We start from the raw sequence: 25,133 nt of genomic DNA on the forward strand, positions 1-25,133 counted from the left end.
GTTGTGGGTGACTCGGCCTATAGATCGCCCGTCCAGTGCTCTAACGTCCATGGGAATGGAGAGGGGCTGAGTGGGGATGTTCAGCTCGGATGCCAGGGTAGCGTCCAAAAAGCTCTCGTCGGCCCCATAGTCAATGAGAACCTGGAGAGATTGGGATTGGTCTCCCCACAGCAGAATGGCATGAAAAGGGGTGCGAGCAGGGGAAGCAGGAATGTTCTCCATATAACCCACCAGAGTACTTGCTCCTACCGGTGAGGACACAAAATGACCAAGAGTCCCGCAATACAGAAGACAACTCTTCGTGTCAATCCTGTATTGCCGTTCCTCTGGTGACAGCCCAGCTCTGCCTAATGGCATAGGCTCAGGAAGCGGTGACTCGGCCGTCTTCGGCGGCCCTCGAGGCAAGTCAGGAAGCCTCGGGTTCTCTCGGCAACCAGACAGTCGGGAGCTTCCGGGATGACTCGGAGGCAATGTGGGATCCCTGGGTGTGCGAGCGAAATCTAAATTCCTCTCCCTCCGTTGTTCCCGTAATCGCCTATCGATACGGATGGTCAAAGCGATGAGGGAATCGAGCTCCGTAGGTAACTCCTGGGCTGCGAGCTCATCATTGACTTCCTCCGAGACGCCGTGCAGGAACATATTGAACAGTGCTTCTTGATTTCAAGCACTCTCCGCTGCCAACGTGCGGAAATCCACTGCATAATCAGCTATACTGCAGGAGTCCTCCAACAGCCTCTCAGACAACCTGTGGAATTGCTCCAGCAAACGTCCAGCGCCCGGTCATGGCGTGCAGCCAACGTTTGGACCCTCTCCACAAGGCCACGAAGCAATTACTTCATAACGATGGTGGCCCCCTTTGTGGAGATGGCGTTGCGCAGCTGGCCCGGGTCTGCTGGGTCAGTCATGGCCAGTTCGTACTATCAGGTATCAAGGTAAGACCCAGATGCAGACTGTGACAAAGTAACAATGTTTAATACAGTAACAGGGGCAAAGGTACAGGACGTTAGGCAGGCTCAGGGTCAGGGGCAGGCAGAGTGGTCAGGCGGTAGGTACAGGGTCAGGACAGGCAAGGGTCAAAAACCAGGAGGACGAGAAAAGAGAGACGGAGGAAAAGCAGGAGCTGACACAAAAACGCTGGTTGGCTTGACAACCCAAGACGAGCTGGCAGCAGACAAACAGAGAACACAGGTATAAATACACAGGGGATAATGGTGAAGATGGGCGACACCTGGAGAGGGTGGAGACAATCACAAAGACGGGTGAAACAGATCAGGGTGTGACAGGAGCTCTAGAACAAAATATGTATTTGGTCTACACACTGTATTCCTGAAGAGACAAATATTCTCTGATTGCTCCTGTACATCTAGTTAATCTGTCCATCAAATATGGGTTCTTCCCCAATGCTTGGAAGTCTGCTGCAGTGATACCTGTTTTACAATCTGGTGACCGAACACTGGTGGAAAATAACCAACCTATAAGCATTCTTCCAGTGCTATCAAAATTAGCTAAAAGATGGGTGGCTGATCATCTGACTGATCACCTCATTCAGGGCAACTCCATACATCAAATGCAATTTGGATTCAGAACTAACCATTCTACCGAAACAGCCTATTGCTATTTTCTGGAGTGCATTAAATCTAAACTGGACATAGGTGGGGGAGTCTTTTTGGATCTTAAAATGTTCTTTGATACTGTGTATCATGAGGTCCTCCTATCCAAACGATCCTCCCTTAATGTGTCCAGTGAAGTCATTAGTTGGATGTATTCCTATCTGACAAACAGAAGTCAAAGGGTTCGTTTGGGGGACACTCAGTCGGACTCTCTATACTATAACTTTGGGGTCCCACACGGGTCAATATTAGGCCCCCTTCTGTTTACCATCTATATAAATGATCACCCACTTGCTTGCCCACAAGTTAACATGCAGATGTATGCAGACGATACAGTTCTGTATGTACACTCAAAAATAGACAATTGGTTGTTAACAAGTCAACTGAAGCTATGGTACATGTTTCTAAATGGATGACTAATTCTTGCCTGCAATTAAATGTCGACAAGACTGTTTGTATGTACTTCTCTAAGAAATCCATTGATTCTTCCCAACGAGCTGTTCTTGTTAATGGGGACAATCTGAAAGTTCTATATAACTTCAGGTATCTTGGCATTTAAGAAACATGTGAAGAAGGTGGTTTAGACGGTTAAGTTTGGATTATCCAACTTTAGGTTAATAAGTTACTTCCTCTGGAGGCCGCAAAACTATATATGCTATGATCTTCTCACATCTGAGATGTTGCCTCACACGCTGATCACAAGCAGGAGCTACTATTCTGAATCCAGTTGAATCACTCTACAAACAAACACTTAAGATTTTTGATAACAAACCAAATAGTTACCACCATTGTCATATCATTTGCAAACATATTTGATTTAGTCTGCATAGCTTTAAGCAGTATGTAGATGCAAGCCTTGTCTTTAAGATCCTGCATGGTCTTGCCCCTCCACCCCTATGCCGGCATATCATGCTCAAGGAAAGCACCTCCAGGATAACAAGGGCAGTAACTAGAGGGGATTGTGTTGTCCCTTTTCAACACAGTAAAATCGGCCAATCGGCCTTGTCTGTTAGAGCTACAATATACTGGAATGCAATGCCCATAGACTTGAGAAGCTGCACTGATTATTGTACTATTATTGTACATTTGAATTGAAAACATGGCTAAAATCTATCCAAACCTGTACACATGAGTTATCTGTGGTTCCTTTAATGTAAGACGACAGTTGATGACAGTGTTGTTGTTGTCGTTAGAATGATATATTATTGGATGTAATGTATTTGTATTTTGTATTGTTTTTGTGAGTATTTGTATTGTGGCTGTGTAATTATCCTTAGCTGCCCTGGGACTACGGGTACAAATGAGCTTTTGGCTAACCCCGTCCCATTTACATGGATGTTGCATTATGGTAATATTGATGTTGATTAATGTGCATTGTCCCCTATAAATAATATTTTTATAATTTTCCACACACAGTCTGTGCCTGTATTTAGTTTTCATGCTAGTGAGGGCCAAGAATCCACTCTCACATATGTATGTGTGTCACGCTCGTCCTCCTCCTCGTCTGAGGAGGAGCATGGATCGGACCAAAACGCAGCTTGGGTAGAATACATGTTTGTTTTATTAAAGAAAGACGAAGACGGAAAAACTCTTAACAAACTACAAAACAATAAACGATGTAAACAGACCTGAACATGAGAACTTACAGACAACGAAGAACGCACGAACAGGAACAAACTAACAAACGAAACAGTCCCGTGTGGCACAAACACTGACACAGGAACAAACACCCACAAAACACACGTGAAACCCCGGCTGCCTAAGTATGATTCTCAATCAGGGACAACGATTGACAGCTGCCTCTGATTGAGAATCATACCAGGCCGAACACACAAAACCCCAACATAGAAAACAACACATAGACAACCCACCCAACTCACGCCCTGACCATACTAAATAAATACAAAACAAGGGAAAACAGGTCAGGAATGTGACAACGTGGTTGAAAAGGGCATCAGTGCCTTAACAGGATACTCAGAGCGCAGCCCTATCCAGAAATCTGGCAGTGGCTTCTGATTAAATTCAATTTTCACAGAACCGCTTGTTGCAATTTCGATGAGGCTCTCTTTTTCAGATATGAAAGGGATAACGAATCCAGTTGTTTGTGTCGTCCGTTTCAGGAAAGTAATTGCGCACCCAGCTCACTCGGGTGCTTCGCTATATCACGTTTGACATTGTCCGTAAGCTTGAGTTAATTTGCACACAAACAATCATACAATGATGGAAAGACCTGTGTGTTGTCCTTGTTGATGCAGACATAGAAGAGCTCCAACTTCTTAATAATAGCCTCAATTATGTCCCGCATATTGGATATAGTTGAGAGTCCCTGTAATCCTAGATCCATATCATTCAGGTGAGAAAAAACATCACCCAGATAGGCCAATCATGTGACAAACTCGTCATCATGGAAGCAGTCAGACAAGTGAAAATTATGGTCAGTAAAGAAAACTTTCAACTTGTCTCTCAATTCAAAAAAGCGTGTCAATACCTTTCCCCTTGATAACCAGCGCACTTATGTATGTTGTAAAAGCATTACATGGTCGCTGCCCATTTCATTGCATAATGCAGAAAATACACGAGAGTTCAGGGGCCTTGCTCTAACAAAGTTAACCATTTTCACTGTAGTGTCCAAAACGTCTTTCAAGCTGTCAGGCATTCCCTTGGCAGCAAGAGCCTCTCGGTGGATGCTGCAGTGTACCCAAGTGGAGTCGGGAGCAACTGCTTGCATGTGCATTACCACTCCACTATGTCTCCCTGTCATGGCTTTTGCGCCATCAGTACAGATACCAACACATCTTGACCACCAAAGTCCATTTGATGTCATAAAGCTGTCCAGTACTTTAAAAATATCCTCTCTTGTTGTCCTGGTTTGCAGAAGAGGATGTCTTCCTTAATTGACCCCCCTATAAATGTAACGGACATATACAGGGAGCTGTGCCAGGCCCGCCATGTCTGTTGACTCATCCAGCTGTAATGCATGGAATTCACTAGCTTGTATGCGAAGCAGTAATTGTTTCAAAACATCTTCTGCCATGTCACTGATGCGTCGTGAAACAGTGCAGGTGTAGTACTGCTGGTAGTAGCAGTACACCCAGTAGAGCTGGTATGTGTCTCTATGGACGCGGGCCTTACTTTTTTAAACAAATGATCAATTCTCGAGAAAACGGAATGAGCAGCAGCTACGTTTGGCTACATATGGGCCGTTAGTGGAATTCCCGTGAGAGAGTAACGGTTAATGTGATTGGATGTTAATTATTTGACTAGGCTACCTGTATTTGACATTGTGTTGTTATTTCGCTGAACACTAGATGGTTTAATGTTATTTTTGGCAGTGAAACAAGGCTACTCAGGTGAGAAAAAAGCATCACCCAAGTGTATAGCCTCGTTGGAAAATCTAAATGGACTGTTTGAAAATGTGAATCACATTTTTATTTGGCATACCCCAGATGGCATTGGGTGTACTTTGGGAATAGCCGGTGTAGAGAATCCTGTCACAGCAAAAACCAAGCCATGAGGTCGAAGGAATTGTCCATAGAGCTCAGAGACAGGATTGTGTCGAGGCACAGATCTGGGGAAGGGCACCAAAAAATGTCTGCAGCATTGAAGGTCCCCAAGAACATAGTGGCCTCCATCATTCTTAAATGGAAGAAGTTTGTAACCACCAAGACTCTTCCTAAAGCTGGCCACCCTGGCCAAACTGAGCAATTGGGGGAGAAGGGCCTTGGAGCCTTGGAACCTGATGGTCACTATGACAGAGCTCCAGAGTTCCTCTGTCGAGATGGGAGAACCTTCCAGAAGGACAACCATCTCTGCAGCACTCCACCAATCAGGCCTATATGGTAGCATGGCCGGAAGGTAGCTACTCCTCAGTAAAAGCCACATGACAGCCCACTTGGAGTTTGCCAAAAGGCACCTAAAGGACTCAGACCATGAGAACCCAAATTCTCTGGTGTGATGAAACCAAGATTGAACTCTTTGGCCTGAATGCCAAACGTTAAGTCTGGAGGAAACCTGGCACCATCCCTACAATGAAGCATGGTGGTAGCAGCGTCATGCTGTGGGGATGTTTTTCAGTAGCAGGGTCTGGGAGACTAGTCAGGATCGAGGGAAAGATGAACGGAGCAAAGTACAGAGAGATCCTTGATGAAAACCTTCTCCAGATCTCTCAGGATCTCAGAATGGGTGAAGGTTCATCTTCCAATAGGACAACGACCCTAAGCACACAGCCAAGACAACGCAGGAGTGGCTTCAGGACAAGTCTCTGAATGTCCTTGAGTGGCCCAGCCAGAGCCTGGATTTGAACCTAATCGAACATGTCGGGAGAGACTTGAAAATAGCTGTGCAGCTACACTCCCCATCCAACCTGAAAGAGCTTGAGCGGATCTGCAGAGAAGAATGGGAGAAACTCCCCAAATACAGGTGTGCCAAGCTTGTAGCGTCATACCCAAAAAGACTTTAGGCTGTAATCGCTGACAAAGGTGCTTCAACAAAGGACTGAGTAAAGGGTCTGAATACTGACATAAATGTAATATTTCATTTAAAAATATATATTAGCAAAAAACTGGTTTTGCTTTATCATTATGGGGATTTGTGTGAAGATTGATGAATAAGGCTGTAACGTAACAAAGTGGAAAAAGTCAAGGGGTCTGAATACTTTCCGAATGCGCTGTACGTGTTCTATTTACAGAGTCCAATCCCATCAACATCTGCAGTGGAATGAACATCAAGCTCAGCACCCGGAACTAGTGTAAGTCACCTTTGCTAAATCTATCCATGACTCCATGATGAGCAAATAAATATACTGGAGCTAGGCAATAACACGGTCCATGTCTTGCTGTCATAGTTTCTGTGTTAATAAGTAGGTTACAACTTCTACTGTAGTTTTCTCTGTATTATGGAGGCGTAATTGATTGTTTATTCAAAGGTTGAAGTCTAAATTGGAGAAAAGTAGAGGTATTAGTAAGGAAGGGATAGTGTGGGTGACTGACTGGTGTCTGTTGGGGGTTGGTATTGTGTGTGAAGGTTAGTATGCATGATCTATTGGCACTAGGGGTGTGGGTGGATATAGTACCTAGTACTGGTCCAGAAGACACGTAGTAATTGTACTGGTGCATGTCCTATATTGATGATCTAAAAGCAAATATATGTTGCCTGTCTTTTAAGGCGCTAATGCATATGTGTGCCTCCGTTCTCAAGTACATCTGTGACGTACACAGCTGGACAGAGGAGGGGGAGGTCCACTGTCAACACCCTGACCTGTACGATGATGATCGTGGCACGAAGAAGTGGCTGTCCGTGGACTCAGGTGTGACCTCTCGGCAGTTGTGTTGGACAAACGTTTGACAACAGATCTCTCACACATGGCCAGATTCAAACATACAGGTTAGTAGTCATCAATAACAGCATAATGTTTTCATACTTTCTATCAGAAAAGTCAAAAGTCTTTGTCTACTCTTTTTTTTCTTTGTCAACACAGGCCATCTGGAGGCATTCCACAATGCTCTACTGAAGTATACCCCAAAGCACCAGCGTTTTGAGCTCCTAGGCAGGAAGGTGCGGACTCATCTTGCTATCCTGGAGCATAATGAGAATGTGGGACGCAAACAAGCCAGGACAGCCAAAGGTATTCATGAAAGCACAATCCCATCTTGAGAAAGAAAAATCACAAATATACAAACCAAGTGCTCTTCAAACTTTTCACACCCTTGCAGTCAGTTATTTGGTATGGGGGAGAGGGGCTGTTAGTATACTCTTATAGACTATTCACTCTATTGTTGGCAGTGCTTGTCTACTCAACAGCACAACTGTAGGTGCTCATATACAACAATACACAGCTAGATTGTCTACAAGTCAAGCCCCCCTCAACCTTTTCACATCTTTGCTAACAGCCCATCTCAATGCCCCATTATTGACTCTGAGTGTAACAAAACACATACCAGTCTACTGTACCCCCTTTTTTCAGATGACATGGTTTCTTTCTTATATGCCTTTCTTGCAAACTCAAAATCCAACAATGCAATAATCAATAACAATGTATTACTAGAAAAAAGTGCACAAGAAATAAGAATGAGAAATATTAAATACACAAAGTAAGTAAGTAAGCATTCTATATACAGGACATATATGGTTACACATCCTCATGATCAGTCTTCATGTCTTTCCAGTAGACTTGCAGTACAAAGAAATCTTCTGCAGAGGTCGAAGCAGTGGGTGGTGAAGAAAGTGTACAAGCCCAGAACCTATCACTCAGGAAGAGGCAAGACGGTGGTCTACAAGCAGCCAGAGTAACAGCTCTCCAAACCCAACATCCCTGCCGACAACGCCACAGCGCCAAAGCCTGCTAAACCAGCTGTCATTGCCCAATACAAGACAAGGTTCACCAGCTGAAGAACATTCTGGAACTTGCCTGGAACATTCAACCAACACAACATCTATATGCAGTTAGACTGATGTTGTAGTATAACACAGAATGCCCAGTATGCTCACAACTGTATTGTGGTATAGATATTTCTAGCTCTTGTGCATATGTATATAATGGAGTTTGATAAAATGTTTTATATAATATTTTTTACAAGTGTACTGACAAGTTACTAAATGTTTACAGTTGCATCAGAAACCAATACTGCCCTACCAAGCAAAAGTGCAGTAACGGCACATTTGACCAAAAATGACTTACTGACATTTTTTATACATTAAATACATGCTTTATCGTGTGGACAAATTTCCTGCTTCCATTGTGTTGTGTTATGGAGAAAATGGGGGGAAAGGGAAAAAGCAGTAACGGCCATCACTCACGTTAGCTACTGCCTTTTACCTCGGTTTCACAGAGTTTCGGGCTGCAGTTTCTATGGTTTAACTTGGTATTATATATTGTTCTTTGCTGATACAAGTATCAACCTATATGAAACTGACAGCCACATATAAATAAACCTATGAACAAATAAACCTATAAAAAAAATTGTCATGGAAACATAATCCAGTGGGCACACCAAGCAAGAAGGCGGTAACTGCCATCAGAGGAGGGTCAATATGAAAAAAAAACAATAACATGATAACCACATCTCCAATGATCTGCCATTTGGCTAGACAATAAAAAAACTTGAAAGCAATCTTTTTCAGTTCCACTCTCAGCAGTTACTGCTTTTTTGCTTGGTATTGAAGAATAAAGTGTTGACTTCAACTTCTGGATCAATTCATTGTGATATTCATGAAATGTATTTGGACATAAACAAGCTATAATCCTACTGCTAAAACAAATGATTTGTTTTACCTTTATTTAACTTGTGGGCCATTATTGCAAGACAGTTAAAAAAAAAATCTTATTTACAATGACAGCCTAGGAAAAGTGGGTTAACTGCCTTGTTCAGGGGCAGAACGACAGATTTTTACCTTGTCAGCTCGGGGATTCGATCTTGCAACCATTCGGTTACTGGCCCGACACTAACCACTAGGCTACCTGCCGCCTCTAAATGCAGGGAGTTGGTGTATTATTTCAACTTTCATTTGTTGGCAAGTAAACATGTTTCAATAATACAGTAGATTAGTCTGTCAATGTAGCAAATAAGTAGACATGGCTTGTATTCAAGACAAAATGTATTTACTCTGGAGACAAAGGTGAATTTACACAGCAGTATGCAGGAGCAGTTATTGCAATGAATGACATATACAGTTGAAGGAAAATATACTACAGTTCCACAAAGGCAATACTTGTATATGGTGTGTTTGGGGGGTGCAGTGAGGTGTTCGGAGTCACTTTGATACAAGGGGAGACAGTTGTTATGGGGCCTTTCACAACTCTTGAGTCATCAACTGCTTCCAACATACTGTCCATCGTGTGAAGGATAAATTGCTCGAATGGCTCCTACAACACATGCAGGCAAGGGGACTCAGTGTTCTCTGCCTAGCTTCTCCCCACATAGAAATAACTCACAAAATAATCTGTAGATAACCAAGCGGTATTGTCTGTAAAAGAATGACAAAAACACAGACTTTCATGGGCAATCGTTGTGTACTGTCTGTATTCCTACTGTAGCAGCACGATGCAGAACATGAAATCTCACAGACATTAGCTAGCTAGCTATAACAAACAAGTCTAGTTACTCAAATAATATTATGAGTCATTTATCCAGTTTCGCTCTTAATGAGATGCACTGAGGCTAGCTAGGCTAGCTAATGTTAGCTAGCTAGCTATAACATTAGGCTACAGTACATTTTGGGTATAGCAAACAAAGCTAGCTAGCTCAGCTTGGCTAGGTTGGCTTGTAGTGTACTAGCAAGCCCCGTTATGGCTGAATTGATCACACAATTATACTGTACTGAATGACACTGCCGCGTGTAGAAATAGAGCTTATATTGCTAGCTAGCTACTGACAGCAAAACATCTTAATAATTTGTCATTTGCCCTCCTGGTCCAGCTGGTCTAGGATGCCCTACCAGTTGATCTTGGAGGTTCTAAAGAACGTCTCCAGCACCCCTCTATCCATATGTGCGTCAAATCTTCGTTGGTCTGTCACACACACACACACGATCCATGGGATCTGCAGTTCGTTGCAGCACAGATATCCCTATTCTGTCGGCATGGCTGGACAGCACCCGCATAGGCACCACCAGTCGGAGATTGACTGTGGCTCTCTATTGCTTGCTTCCTATTGATCTCTTCAGTGTATTCCGGCTCAAATTAATAGGGCTGTATGTCCCTGTGTAAAAAAACGTGGTCCTGCTCTTCTTGGAAAGAGGAATCATCAGAAGCAGCCATTGTAATTATTTAGCTATCTCAAATAGACAGTGGATGGTAACATAGCTTCTGTAGAAACTAACACCCCCATTTTGAAAGCTTGCCTTCAAGGGTGGGAGCACAATTGGACAAGAAAGTAGGACTTCCGTCAGGCTGTATTCTTTACAAAGCCAGGGAAAATTGGTCAGCCTAGATATCCTGCAATGTTGTGTCAGATATGAACATTGTTGACTCTATTGAACAAGGACAACCATATATACTCGCTGCTAGCGTGATCACGCAATTGGCGAAACACAAAGGCCACAATAATTGCTACAAAACATGACCCAAGTGCATAAGGTGTCTACGGATTTTTTAAAAACAAGGCAGTAGGTGGCAAGCAATGCTATCGCTGTGGGAAACCAGGTCACGGGTCACAGAACTATGGGGCTTTCGAGTCATCATACCACCACCACTGAGAAGGCAGGTGCTTGAAAAAATCCATTCAGGGCACTGTGGCATGGTGCGAATGAAGGAGATTGCATGCAGCTACTTTTGGTGGCCAGGTTTGGACGCAGCTATCGAAGACAAGGCCAAGTCATATCTGCATGTCAAAAGATGAGGAACATGCCTCAGCTAGTGCCACTACATCCATGGGACTTCCCAGAGGAGCCTTGGCAGTGAGTCCACATAGACTATGCAGGCCCACTTGAGGATTGTATGTTCATAGTCGTAGTTGATGCACACAACAAATGGCTATCACAGTGATGAAGAGCAGCTCAGCGAAGAGCTACGGTCAAGTTGCTTCGGATTACCAACGCAACTCGTTAGCGATAATGGCCCACAACTGGTGTCTGAAGAGTTCCGGTCATTCATGGAAGCAAATGGAATTCAGCACATCAAGCCAGCGCCGTATCACCCTGCAACGAAGGCCTCACTGAAAGATTTGTCCAGACGATGAAGCAAGCTTTAAAATCTTCACAAGGGAACGGGTCCCTCAATAGGTGCCTAAACACCTTCCTGTTGACCTACAGAAACAGTCCCCATGCTACAACCAAAGTCGCACCCACGTCAGCCATGATGAAAAGACAGCTTCACACCCGACTCAACCTCCTGAGACCTCCTTAGACTAAACAGGTCGTACAGACACAACAGAGAGCACAAGTGGAGAGACGAAGCACAGCAAAAGACCGAAGCTTCAGACCTGGAGAGGGAGTTATTGCTCGGAACTACTGCAAAGGTCCAAAGTGGATACCAGCAACAGTGGTCACACAAACAAGCCCTGGGGAACATAATCTGGAGGAGACACGTGGATCAACTGTTGCCAGGAACAAACCTCAGAGATGACAAACCAAGTCAAGTGACAAACCAAGATCAGCTACTGGAGACCTACCATGACTACAAGCCATTACCTGAACATCCACTGCAGCAACCTACAATTTTTGAAAGTGCTACAGACTCACCTGAACCAGTCAGAGTGCCTACTCAGGGTACTGTTGCACCTCAGTCTGGGCATACACCATCACCACTCAGACTCAGAGACAATGTGACTGTAGACTCACCTGTACGTCGTCATTACCCTGCAAGAGAAAAACGACCCTCTGAAAGGTTGAATATTTTAGGTCAGACTAACTTCCGATATTGGGGCATAATACACCCCAGGGTTAAGTTCCCTCTTTCCCTAGTTCAGGAAATGTTATTCTGAAAAGTTCCTTTATGTACATTCCGTATGAGGCATCAAAAGTAAAGGGGGAGGAATTTGTTGTGTCCCGTGCTCAAAGCGAGGTTCATAAATATATCGTGTTCTAGTTTGTCCCTTTCCAAAATCATGGGCATTAATATGGAGTTGGCCCCCCTTTGCTGCTATAACAGCCTCCACTCTTTTGGGAAAGCTTTCCACTAAATGTTGGAACATTTCCGCAGGGACTTGCTTCCATTCAGCTTTAAGAGCATTAGTAAGGTCGGGCACTGGTTAGGCCTGGCTTGCAGTCGGCGTTCCAATTCTTCTCAAAGGTTTTTGATGGTTGAGGTCAGGGCACTGTGCAGGTCAGTCAAGTTCTTCCACACCAAGCTCGACAAACAATTTATTTATGGACCTCGCTTTGTGCACGGGGCATTGTCATGCTGAAACAGGAAAGGGCTTCCTCAAACTGTTGCCACAAAGTTGGAAACAGAATCGTCTAGAATGTCATTGTATGCTGTAGCATTAAGATTTCCCTTTACTGGAACTAAGGGGCCTAGCCCGAACCATGAAAAACAGAGGCAGGCCATTATTCCTCCTCCACCAGACTTTACAGTTCGCACTGTTAATTCGGGCAGGTAGCATTTCTCCTGGCATCTGCCAAAATCGCCCGTCGGACTGCCAGATGGTGAAGCCTGATTCATCACTCCAGAGACGAACAATTCTTGTGCTGACGTTGCTTCCAGAAGCAGTTTGAAACTCGGTAGGGAGTGTTGCAACTGAGGACTGCACTCTGCTGTCCCGTTCTGTGAGCTTGTTTGGCCTACCACTTTGCAGCTGAGCCATTGTTGCTCCTAGAGGTTTCCACTTCACAATAACAGCACTTACAGTTGACCAGGGCAGAAATTTGACTGATTTGTTGGAAAGGTGGCATCCTATGACGGTGCCACATTGAAGGTCACTGAGCTCTTCAGTAAGGCCATTCTACTGCCAATGGAGATTGCATGATTGTGTGCTCGTTTTTACACACCTGTCAGCAACGGGTGTGGCTGAAATAGCCGAATCCACTAATTTGAAGGTGTCCACATACTTTTGTATATATAGTGTGTCTGTATAACAGCATATTGCTGCCCTATTATGTGGTCTGAATGTAGTGAAAAGTTGATATTTTATTTGGGAAAATAAGAAACCGTAAGTCCTGCTGCTTGCACAGTCAGTATATACAGTATATCACAAAAGTTAGTACACCCTTCACATTTTTGTAAATATTTGAGTATATCTTTTCATGTGACAACACTGAAGAAATAACACTTTGCTACAATGTAAAGTAGTGAGTATACAGCTTGTATAACAGTCTAAATTTGCTGTCCCCTCAAAATAACTCAACACACAGCCATTAATGTCTAAACCGCTGGCAACAAAAGTGAGTACACCCCTAAGTGAAAATGTCCAAATTGGGCCCAAAGTGTCAATATTTTGTGTGGCCACCATCATTTTCCAGCACTGCCTTAACCCTCTTGGGCATGGAGTTCACCAGAGCTTCACAGGTTGCCACTGGAGTCCTCTTCCACTCCTCCATGACGACATCACGGAGCTGGTGGATGTTAGAGACCTTGCACTCCTCCACCTTCCGTTTGAGGATGCCCCACAGATGCTCAATAGGGTTTAGGTCTGGAGACATGCTTGGCCAGTCCATCACCTTTACCCTCAGCTTCTTTAGCAAGGCAGTGGTCGTCTTGGAGCTGTGTTTGGGGTCGTTATCATGTTGGAATACTGCCCTGCGGCCCAGTCTCCAAAGGGAGGGGATCATGCTCTGCTTCAGTATGTCACAGGACATGTTGGCATTCATGGTTCCCTCAATGAACTGTAGCTCCCCAGTGCCGGCAGCACTCATGCAGCCCCAGACCATGACACTCCCACCACCATGCTTGACTGTAGGCAAGACACACTTGTCTTTGTACTCCTCACCTGGTTGCCGCCACACACGCTTGGAACCATCTGAACCAAATAAGTTTATCTTGGTCTCATCAGACCACGGGACATGGTTCCAGTAATCCATGTCCTTAGTCTGCTTGTCTTCAGCAAACTGTTTGCGGGATTTCTTGTGCATCATCTTTAGAAGAGGCTTCCTTCTGGGATGACAGCCATGCAGACCAATTTGATGCAGTGTACAGCGTATGGTCTGAGCACTGACAGGCTGACCCCCCACCCCTTCAACCTCTGCAGCAATGCTGGCAGCACTCATACGTCTATTTCCCAAAGACAACCTCTGGATATGACGCTGAGAACGTGCACTCAACTTCTTTGGTCGACCATGGCGAGGCCTGTCCTGAGTGGAACCTGTCCAGTTCAACCGCTGTATGGTCTTGGCCACCGTGCTGCAGCTCAGTTTCAGGGTCTTGGCAATCTTCTTATAGCCCAGGCCATCTTTATGTAGAGCAACAATTCTTTTTTTCAGATCCTCAGAGAGTTCTTTGCCATGAGGTGCCATGTTGAACTTCCAGTGACCAGTCAGTATGAGGGAGTGTGAGAGCGATGACACCAAATTTAACACACCTGCTCCCCATTCACACCTGAGACCTTGTAACACTAACGAGTCACATGACACCGGGGAGGGAAAATGGCTAATTGGGCCCAATTTGGACATTTTCACTTAGGGGTGTACTCACTTTTGTTGCCAGCGGTTTAGACATTAATGGCTGTGTGTTGAGTTATTTTGAGGGGACAGAAAATGTACACTGTTATACAAGCTGTACACTCACTACTTTACATTGTAGCAAAGTGTCATTTCTTCAGTGTTGTCAAATGAAAAGATATACTCAAATATTTAGAAAAATGTGAGGGGTGTACTCACTTTTGTGATATACTGTATATATATATTATAAATATTCATATTTATATATAAACACATTACATTAAGTAATGACTTTAAGAATGATTACCTGCTGCTTTCAAAGATAATCAACCTACCGCACTAGACCAGAGCATGTGAGTGGAGTTGAATTGTTGGAAATCCCACTCAGTGCTTGCACACCACTCCAGCGCTCCATGTACTTTCCTACTGCTCCACTAAAAACTACTCCATGCTCACAAGAAAAAAAACTCCTGTTCCAAATTTGCTCCATTCATTAAATGAATTTGGGCTCCCGAGTGGCGCAGCGGTCTATGACACTGCATCTCAGTGCTAGAGGTGTCACTACATATCCTGGTTTGATCCCGGACTGTATCACAACTGGCCGTGATTGGGAGACCCATAGGGCGGCGCACAATTGGCCCAGCGTCGTCCGGGTTAGGGGAAAGTTTGGCTGGGTAGACCGTCATTGTAAAATAAGAATTTGTTCTTACCTGAAATAATAATAATGTCACGCCCTGACCATAGAGAGCCCTCGGGGTTCTCTATGGAGTTTTAGGTCAGGGCGTGACTAGGGGGGTTTCTAGTTATTTTAGTTCTATGTTGGTGTGTGTGTATGGTTCCCAATTGGAGGCAGCTGATATTCGTTACCTCTAATTGGGGATCATACTTAGTGTGTCCCTTTTCCCACCTGTGATGTGGGATATTGTTTTGTAATAGTGCCTATGTGCGCTATGTACTGCACGATCGTTTTCTCTTTGTTGTTGTTGGAAGTTTCACTATTAATAAAATGTGGAACTACTCACGCTGCTGCGCCTTGGTCCAATTATTTATACGACGGTCGTGACAAATAATACAAAAAAATCACAATTTAACCAACATCCATCTATTTTTGTGACTACCTGGACCTACCAATTGGTTTTGAAGTATTGAAACCAAACCATTTGAATGAAAAGTATCTGAATTGACATGAAAAGGTGAATGTAAGAAGCGCACATCATTTCAAATAGGCTACATGTCAAATTAAACAGCATTTAATAGATAGATCAGGAGACAGACAGGGAGCCTAAGAAGTAATGGAAATGAATTATTCTTGGCTATATTATTTCAATTATTTCAAGGCTATAGCCTACAAAGAAATACATTGTGAAGCTTTTGCGAGTGTGACACAATAGCCTGGTAGGGACATAAAGCACTCAGCATTTAAACGTTTTGTTCTATTAAATCATTATAGTCTATAAATTGTGCATATAGGCTGTGACTTACTTAGAATGAAATACAAATTAAATGAAAAATGACTTAGTAGTGCCTTTGAATTCATTTTTAGAAACACTAGTTTGGCCAGTCTTTGGCTTCAGGCCTTCATGGTCAAATTGTTGCAAAGAAACCACTACTTAAGGACACCAATAATAAGAAGAGACTTGCTTGGGCCAAGAAACATGAGCAATGGACATTAGACCGGTGGAATCTGTCCAAACTTGAGCTTTTTGGTTCTAACCGCCATATCTTTGTGAGACGCAAAATAGGAGAACGGATGATCTCTGCATGTGTGGTTCCCACCGTGAAGCATGGAGCAGGAGGTGTGATGGTGTGGAGGTGCTTTGCTGGTGACACTGTCAGTGATTTATTTAGAATTCAAGGCACTCTTAACCAGCATGGCTAACACAGCATTCTACAGCGATACACCATTCCATCTGGTTTGCACTTAGTCCCACTATCACTTGTTTTTCAACAGGACAATGACCCAACACATGTTCAGATTGTGTAAGGGCTATTTCACCAAGAAGGAGAGTGATGGACTGCTGTATTAGATGACCTGGCCTTCACAATTACCCGACCTCAACCCAATTGAGATGGTTTGGGATGAGTTGGACTGCAGAGTGAAGGAAAAGCAGCCAACAAGTGCTCAGCATATGTGGGAACTCCTTCAAGACTGTTGGAAAAACATTCCAGTGAAGCTGGTTGAGAGAATGCGAAGAATGTGCAAAGCTGTCTTCAAGGTAAAAGGGTGGCTACTTTGAAGAATCTCAAATATAAAATATATTTTGATTTGTTTAACACTTTTTTGGTTACCTCATGATTATTCTACAATGTAGAAAATAGTCAAAATAAATAACAATCCTTGAATGAGTAGGTGTGTCCAAACCTTTGACTGGTACTGTAGGTAGGCCTAAAGGTTTTTAGACAAAATAACCCAATCAAAACGGAAATCTCCTTAAACGTGAGAATATACCAGGCCTATTGGGCCAAAATCAATTATGGCCTATTGTATAGATAATAGAACGAAAATGAATGAAACGTTTAAGAGATCAGAGTTTTTGATTATAAATACTTTTCTACAATGACACACTTAGTTCTACCCGCCACTATCTACCCACCACTTTCCTTCCTTTTAGCATGTGCACATAGTAAGTACACCATCATTCTTTTGGGATGTGTCTTTTCAGATTCCACAATGATTCTTTAGTTGTGGACACTACATCAGCACACTCCCTCTCTTGCTCTTGGTCCTCATCTTTGTAAGTCACCTTGATTAAGCACCTGTGTGATTTATCAGTTTCTTTATGAAAATATTTAGCGAACTCCATGACAGTAGCTAAAGCAAGGGGCTATGGCAGCACACAAGGAGACTATAAATGCATGCTGGGGTGGACATGTCCTGAGCTCGTGAAGTGAGCTCTACTGGAGCGAAATTGAAGCGGGCGAGAAGCCCGACGCTCCAGCCTTTTGGGAATCTCGCTCCACGCTCCAGTCAAATTGGGCACGTTCTGCTTCTCGCTCCGCTCCTCTCACATCCTCTGCACTAGAATAAACTTCACTTGCGTCATCCTTGTGGTATAGAGAGATAAACATGATAACGCTTTCACTGATTGTACATAAAGGAAGATAGATCCTACATGATGGAGTGCTTGCTTTGTTATCCAACTGATATTGTGTCCTTTCGGTCATCCTGTGAATCCTGCTGCTCACAGCTATATTGAACTTTTCTTTCCTTAGGCTTGATGGATGGTCTTGTGAAATGAAGCATTTGACATGAACTTCTGCCATATGCCTGTAGTTCTGGCAAAAATATTTAGAGAAGCTCTTTTCCTTCGCCAAATATTTAGCCATCTGCTCAAGTCTTTAACCAGCGGCATCCTGGGACTTCATGAAACCCTCACTGTGAAGTCAAATGTCTTTCTAACATCTCTCAAGTCAAAACAATTACACTGAGCTGATTTACTGGTTGTAACAGTCACGTGCTGTGCCTTCAGGAAGTTTCACACCCCTTGTCACTGGCCGACACACAACACCCCATAATGTCAAAGGGGAATTGTTTTACTTTCTTCTTACAAATTAATTAGAAATAAAAAGCTGAAATGTCTTTAGTCAATATATATTCAACCCCTTTGTTATGGCAAGTCTAAATAAGTTCAGGAGTATAAATGTCCTTAACAAGTCACATAATAAGTTGCATGGATTCACTCTGTGTCCAATAATAGTGTTTAACAGGATTTTTTTGAATTACTACCTAATTTCTGTACCCCACACATACAATTAATTATCTGCAAGGTCCGTCAGTTGAGCAATGAATTTCAAACACAGATTCAACCTCAAAGTCCAGGGAGGTTTTCCAATGCCTCACAAAAGAAAGGCACCTATTGGTAGGTGCAGGCACTGAATATCCATTTCAGCATGGTAAAGTTATTAATGAGGATGGTGTATCAATACACCCAGTCACTACAAAGATACAGGTGTCCTTCCTGACTCAGTTGCCGGAGAGGAAGGAAACCGCTAAGGGATTTCCCCATGAAGCCAATGGTGACTTTAAAACAATTACAGAGTTTAATGGCTGTGATAGAAGAAAATAAAGGATGGATTAACAACATTGTAGTTACTCCACAATACTAACCTAATTGACAGAGTGAAAAGAAGGAAGCCTGTACAGAAAACAAATATTCCAACATGCATACTGTTTGCAATAAGGCACTGCAAAAAACTACAAAGTATTGTGTTTGGAGCAAATCCAATACAACACATTACTGAGTACCCCTCTCCATATTTTCAAACATAGTGGTGGCTGCATCATGTTATGTGTATGCTTATAATCGCTAAGAACAGGGGAGTTTTTCGGGATAAAAAAGAAACGGAAGGGAGCTAAGCACAGGCAAAATCCTAGAGGAAAACTTGGTTCAATCTGCTTTCCACCAGAAACTGGCAGACGAATTCACCTTTCAGCAGGACAATAAAACACAAGGCCAAATCTACACTGAAGTTGCTTACCAAGATGACATTGAATGTTCCTGAGTGACTTAAATCAGCTTGAAAATCTATGGCAAAACTTGAAAATGCCTGTCTAACAACGATCAACAACCAACTTGACAGCACTTGAATAATATTTTAAAGAATAAGGTGCAAATATTGTACAATCCAGGTGTGCAAAGCTCTTAGAGACTTACCCAGAAAGACTCGCAGCTGTAATCTCTTCCAAAGGTGATTCTAACATGTATTAACTCGAGGTTGAATACTTATCTAATCAAGATATATTTGTGTTTTATTTTTTATTTTATTTAGTATTTTATTTAGTATTTTATGTAGATCATTGACAAAAAATTACAATTAAATCCATTTTTATCTCACTTTGTAACACAACAAAATGTGGAAAAAGTAAAGGGGTGTGAATACTTTCTTAAGGCAATGTATTTATTTGATTTGGGCCCAGCTCCACGACAGGGCTAACAGGGGCTAAACCCCCTCAGTTCAAACATGAGCCCACTCAGTTTTAGTTTTAGGTCCCTATATAAAAATAGCAAAAAAGTTAGTGATTGACTGACAGGTTGGCGCAAAGAATGGACAGGGTGCGGGGAAGAAAATGCTTCTCATCTCTGTGGTAGCCAAAGTGAATAACGTGATACACCTCCGCCAGTAATATTTGATTTGGTTTATAAGTGCAGGACTCTCCGCTATGCCAACCGTGCTTACTGCACCGAAACATGGAATGACTTTTGGGGCGTCCACAGCTACATGCGAGAACAAATGTTCCACTTTGACAAACGTGTTCAGTCAGCACAGAAGAAGCATCCTACACCCGAACAAAGCTCATCTAATCCAACTGGCATTTGAGGGGGCTCTTATGAGAAGATTTAGGGAAGAATGGAATGATCAATTACTCAGGAAGTTCTACCGAGCATCAAGGAGGCTGCAACTCTTTTGAAAAGATTGGGGCGACATGTAGCCTAGTGGTTAGAGCGCTGGACTTGTTGCAAGATGGAATCCCTGAGCTGACAAGGTCAAATAAAATCTGTCATTCTGCCCCTGAACAAGGCAGTTCCTAGGCTGTCATTGAAAATAAGATTTTGTTCTTAACTGACTTGCCTAGTTAAATAAAGGTAAAAACATATATTTTTTTAAATTAGAAAATAAGGTAACATTGAAACAAGGTAGCTGGTTGGTTTTGATCAAAATCTTGCTTTAGTGTGTAGGGCGCTGTCCATGGTGCTGATAGAGCACAGCAGAGATGTTCACTTCATGGTCAAAAGCATTTGAACTTTTATGTTTATTGTGATATAGTGTGATATAAGCAGAATTCAATATAATTCCAATGCAAGAAGCCCCCAAAACATTACCCCCTCACAGACCCCCCTTTATCCTGGCGCTGGGTCTGATTTTATTATCCTCTAAATCATCATCGTGGTTTTAGGATATTTGTCCTGTGAACTATTCTCATGTCACTGAATGACGGCTGATTTTGTCATTTCACCAACAAAAATGTGGGGGCGATGAGAATATTACAGAAGCTTACACAGATAAGGAAAATTATGTTTGGCAACTGTGTGTTTTTTAGTATGTACGTGTGTGAGCTTGTGTGCATGGATGAAAGTGAAGACGTCTGGATGGCTACAGCAGCTGCTGGAGTCAGATAGTATAAAGTTCCTCTTCCCTAGTGCTTACTCTCTCCAGTTTATATAGGCCGCACAGCCCGCTGGCCGGGTGAGAGAGAGGCACAGAGCTTTTATAACCCTAACCTGCAGTCTGGGCATGCACTACCTGCACCAGCCAGCACCGGAGAAGAGATGGCTTTTGTATGGAGAGGTGGAACATCATTATGCAGTACGCGGGACACCATTATTAGCCCCATTACACACAATGACAGCCAGGCATTCATTCTCCTCTACCTGCTTTTTAAAACGACCAATAAATAACGAGAGGCTCCAGCTAGCAGCCTTAGAGAAATAGGGAAAAGGTAATTACGGGCTTGGCCGCCATTTGTCAAAAATTTTTCATAATCTCGGGTCGCAAGGAGAATTTTTGCTTAGTTAATTGTAGACGTAACCATTGAACATAAATTTCCATTAGGAATCAATTTGTTACCCTCCGCAGCCTGTGACCCCACCCCCTCCCTGGCTGGTTGGTTGGCTGTTGGTCTTGTTTTGACCAGCATGGTTAGTAGAGCTACCATAGTAGTTTATTAGAATGGAATCCAATAAGCTTCACATACACTGCTTTATTGTTACTTGGTCATGCATATATAGTACAGTAAGCTCATGGTTTATCGAATCATTTATGCCTCTAAATATCCATGTTATGACACTAATACACAAGCTGCCTGACTCGGGCTGTGCTGGGGCTGGCCACCCAAACAGAAAGAAAGAAAAAAAGAGTGATTGTTCCGGGTTGAGACGGCATGGCATGGCTGTAGGATCTATGACTCACAGGTACCATGTTGTCTGGCCCCCACAGACAACTCTAATTGCTTTACATCTGTACAAAGGTTTCTTCTAATCGGGCCTTCTGCCTCCATTTGTCTTGCTTTCAGTCTCCTAGTGAACGGCCTTAATTGATCTTAGTGGGGCTTTTTCTCACCAGTTTGCTCCCGGGCTTGAGCTAGGAAAACCCTGCACCCTCTCAGAGGGGCGTGGACAGGAAGTCAATACTTTCTTTTACCTTTAACACTTTAATTAATGTTTTCCTGGGAGGGGGGGGGCTCTGTGAATAGAGGTCTCTAGCGGCCTATCGACAGTTGCTAAGACAACCCCCTCTTCTTGGTTTCCAGTTAGAACGTAGAATTTCATGAAGGCTTGTTTGTGTGGGGGTCTATGAGTGGGTGTAGGTGGCGGTGTGTTGCTCTCTTTTAGAAAAATATTGCTTTGAGAGACATGAGTGATAGGTAAAGTTTATCGGTATCCTATATCTCTTAATTCATGAATTCACTCTTAATGAATTCCTTAATTCCTAATTATCTGAGGATATTAGGCTGGGTTTAAACAGGCAGCCCAACTGTGATCTTTTTTCCCCCCACTAATTGGTCTTTTGACCAATCAGATCAGCTCTGAAAAATATGTGATGTTAAAAGATATGATGTGATTTGTCAAAAGACCAATTAGTGGAAAAAATATCTGAATTGGTCTGCCTGTGTAAATGCAGCCTATGTAGGGAAAGAGTCCTGGCTTATTCCCACATCTGTCTTTTATTGGTGTTCAGGGCTTGGCAGTGGCACTGTATCTGTACAAACAGAAGATGAGATAAGCCCATCATTTTGGGTTGACATGTTTGCATTTGTTTGCTCTGCAAGAGTATGTTTTCATCAACACATTAGATAACCATACAGCATGTGTGCACATTGCTTTCCAATGAGCTTTTCCAAATTCATACCGTGATTTGGAAGATGGCTTATGTCAGTTGTCAGAAAGCATTGCTTCCAAATAGTTATTCCAAATTCATATCATGGAAGATAGCTTTTATTCATGGTTAAGAAAGCAACACCAGTTACTGTTTACCTTCAGTAGAAGTGCGTCTGTGGTTCCTGGGATGTAGACGTGTGACCCCGCCCTCTGCCTCTTTATCTTCCTGCCCTGCTCACACTTGTCTTTGCACAGCGATAACATCTTAAGTACACTGCTCATTGAGCCACACTCCACATCTCTTTTCTCAGATAGCAGTCATTTCCTGTTTATAAACCAACCCACAACCACCTCTTAAATACAAGCATATATACAGCCCCTGTCTGTATGACCACAGAGTGGAGGAGTCTACTGGGCCAGCACCAGAGGTTGTAAACCTCTCTGTCTTGACACAGCTAATCAGCTGCTCCTGCAAGCTGTGTTTGCTCATAAACGCTTATGTTTGTGTTGAAACTAGCTCGTTATAGGAACACATCCATTACTCATAAACCTGCTCCAGGAGCCCCATGAGTGTAAAAAGTGGAATATCACATCAATTCATTGAACAATGACTTGAATATAGCCATGGTAGCTTGTGAGTGAGTGACTGTGAGCAACACAGTGAGGGCCTGCTGCCGTCAGCCATCCGGGGGCCTGTGGAAGTCTGTCTGTGGAAGTCTGTCGCGGAGGGCTGTGCTCCCTCCCTGTGTTACCCGCTGAATGACTGATGGAGCTGGGCTGCCAGGACTTAAATAGCATCTCTAAGCGTCCAGCTGCTCCCCGCCACGCTCCACTTCTCCCCAGATGGCTCCGAGACGTTCCAGCAGCCCTCCGGAGGGCCCGGCCGCTCATGAGGAAAGTGTTATGGAGTGGCTCTCAGAAGCACCAGGGAGGACCCCTCCCCCCTCCACCCCCGGGCCCTGCGCCCAAACCAGGGGAGGGCCGCCCAGAGCGGCCGCCGGCCTGTGCAGCCTCGCCGGCCAAATCAATGGGGGACAGCAGATGGCTGTTGCTGCAGCATGGGCCAGCAGGCTGAGGCTCTACACCCCGGAGGAGGCCTGGAGAGACAGAGAGAGCACATGCCACGCCTGACCTGGGACGCCACAGATAGCTCCCTGGAGGAGCGCTCCTCTCATTGGCTTGGAGCAGGCTGCTCTGCTCTCATTTGCCCAAAGCAGATGACCAGCAAAGCCTGGCCCACACTAATCCGCCAAAATGGCCTGGAGAAATGTTTTTGTTGTATTATCCCTACATGAACATCTTAAATAAGTGTGCTGTTTTCTCAACTTTAAAAGTTCATGCCAACACTGTGTTTGTATTGGCAGAACAAAGTGAATTCAGCCATTGAGATTTCCTAGAAAACAGTTGGTGTTAATATATTGTGTGTCTGCTGAAATGTAGAGCCTCAGTGCAACAGTCCCTGACCTTGTGCTATGTGTTAAAGCAGGGCTATTCAACCGGGGGTCCACAGACGTACTGCAGGGGGTCCGCGAAAACATATGAAGGGAATATTCTCCTATTTTACAGTAGAAACGAGAGGAATATCTTCCTTCTATTGATGTCACATGTATTTCTTAACTCCTAATATTGAGCAAATTACACTCATAGGAGCTAATTACTCTCAGTGGAGTATTTGACATAGGCTTTGAAAAAGTACCAGCCAGTACCAGTCATGGCAAGTGCCTCTGGCTTCTAGTAAGCTTTCTTGACTGGCATATACATTCTTACAAAAACATGGCATTTTGGGGGGGGAAAGGCTATGTTAGAGTTTACACATTCTCTTCCAATTATAATGTAGGGAGGTGAAAATATTTTTGCCAATATATGATGGTGGTACCCTGGGTCTCAGGTTTGCCTGGACAGAAGTCCCTGGGCAAGAAAAAGTTGAAGTCTCTGTGTTAAAGTGATGGATTGGCCACTCCCAAACAATCAGTTTTACGCTGCAGGACATTGACAGGGCTTTTGTTTTCTGCTTTGGCATTACTCTAGCATATACAGAAGTCATATACACACAAACTCATATACATAAACACACTCACATACTTCTACATATACACACAAACTCATATACACGAACACACTCACATACTTCTACATATACACACAAACTCATATACACGAACACACTCACATACTTCTACATATACACACAAACTCATATACACGAACACACTCACATACTTCTACATATACACACAAACTCAGAACCTTCTGCAGAAGACATGGAGATGTTTCTCATTTTAGGTATCAGCTGAGGAGATATAGGACGTGTTGTTATGGTCAGTAGAATAATGCAGTTAACTCTGTGTTTAGTTGATGTTAGATCTTTATGATGGCCTATGCTTCTAGCTAACAGGATGTCCAATTTCCCCTCACCTCAGCTCCTCATACCATACCCTGTACTTCTCTCTCTCTGTCTCCCCCTCCCCTCTCTCTCTCTCTCCCTCTCTCCCTCTCTATGTCTGTCTGTCTACCTCTCTATCTCTCTCTCTCTCTCTCTCTCTCTCTCTCTCTCTCTCTCTCTCTCTCTCTCTCTCTCTCTCTCTCTCTCTCTCTCTCTCTCTCTCTCTCTCTCTCTCTCTATCTATGTCTGTCTGTCTACCTCTCTATCTATCTCTCTCTCTCTCTCTCTCTCTCT

The 25,133-nt window shown here is 43.5% G+C and overlaps 1 protein-coding gene and 1 long non-coding RNA gene across 10 annotated transcripts in view; both read left to right on the plus strand.

Annotated features, from left to right (window-relative positions):
• auts2a (activator of transcription and developmental regulator AUTS2 a) overlaps positions 1 to 25,133 on the plus strand; it is a 503,450-nt gene that overhangs the window by 317,008 nt on the left and 161,309 nt on the right. The window lies entirely within an intron of this gene.
• LOC139532536 (uncharacterized) lies at positions 5,466 to 8,847 on the plus strand. Its single transcript, XR_011666610.1, has 3 exons — positions 5,466 to 6,992; positions 7,087 to 7,233; positions 7,775 to 8,847. It is a non-coding gene; the product is annotated as an uncharacterized lncRNA (long non-coding RNA).

This window comes from Salvelinus alpinus, chromosome 1 (genome assembly GCF_045679555.1).
Source record: "Salvelinus alpinus chromosome 1, SLU_Salpinus.1, whole genome shotgun sequence".
Classification (NCBI taxonomy): domain Eukaryota; kingdom Metazoa; phylum Chordata; class Actinopteri; order Salmoniformes; family Salmonidae; genus Salvelinus; species Salvelinus alpinus.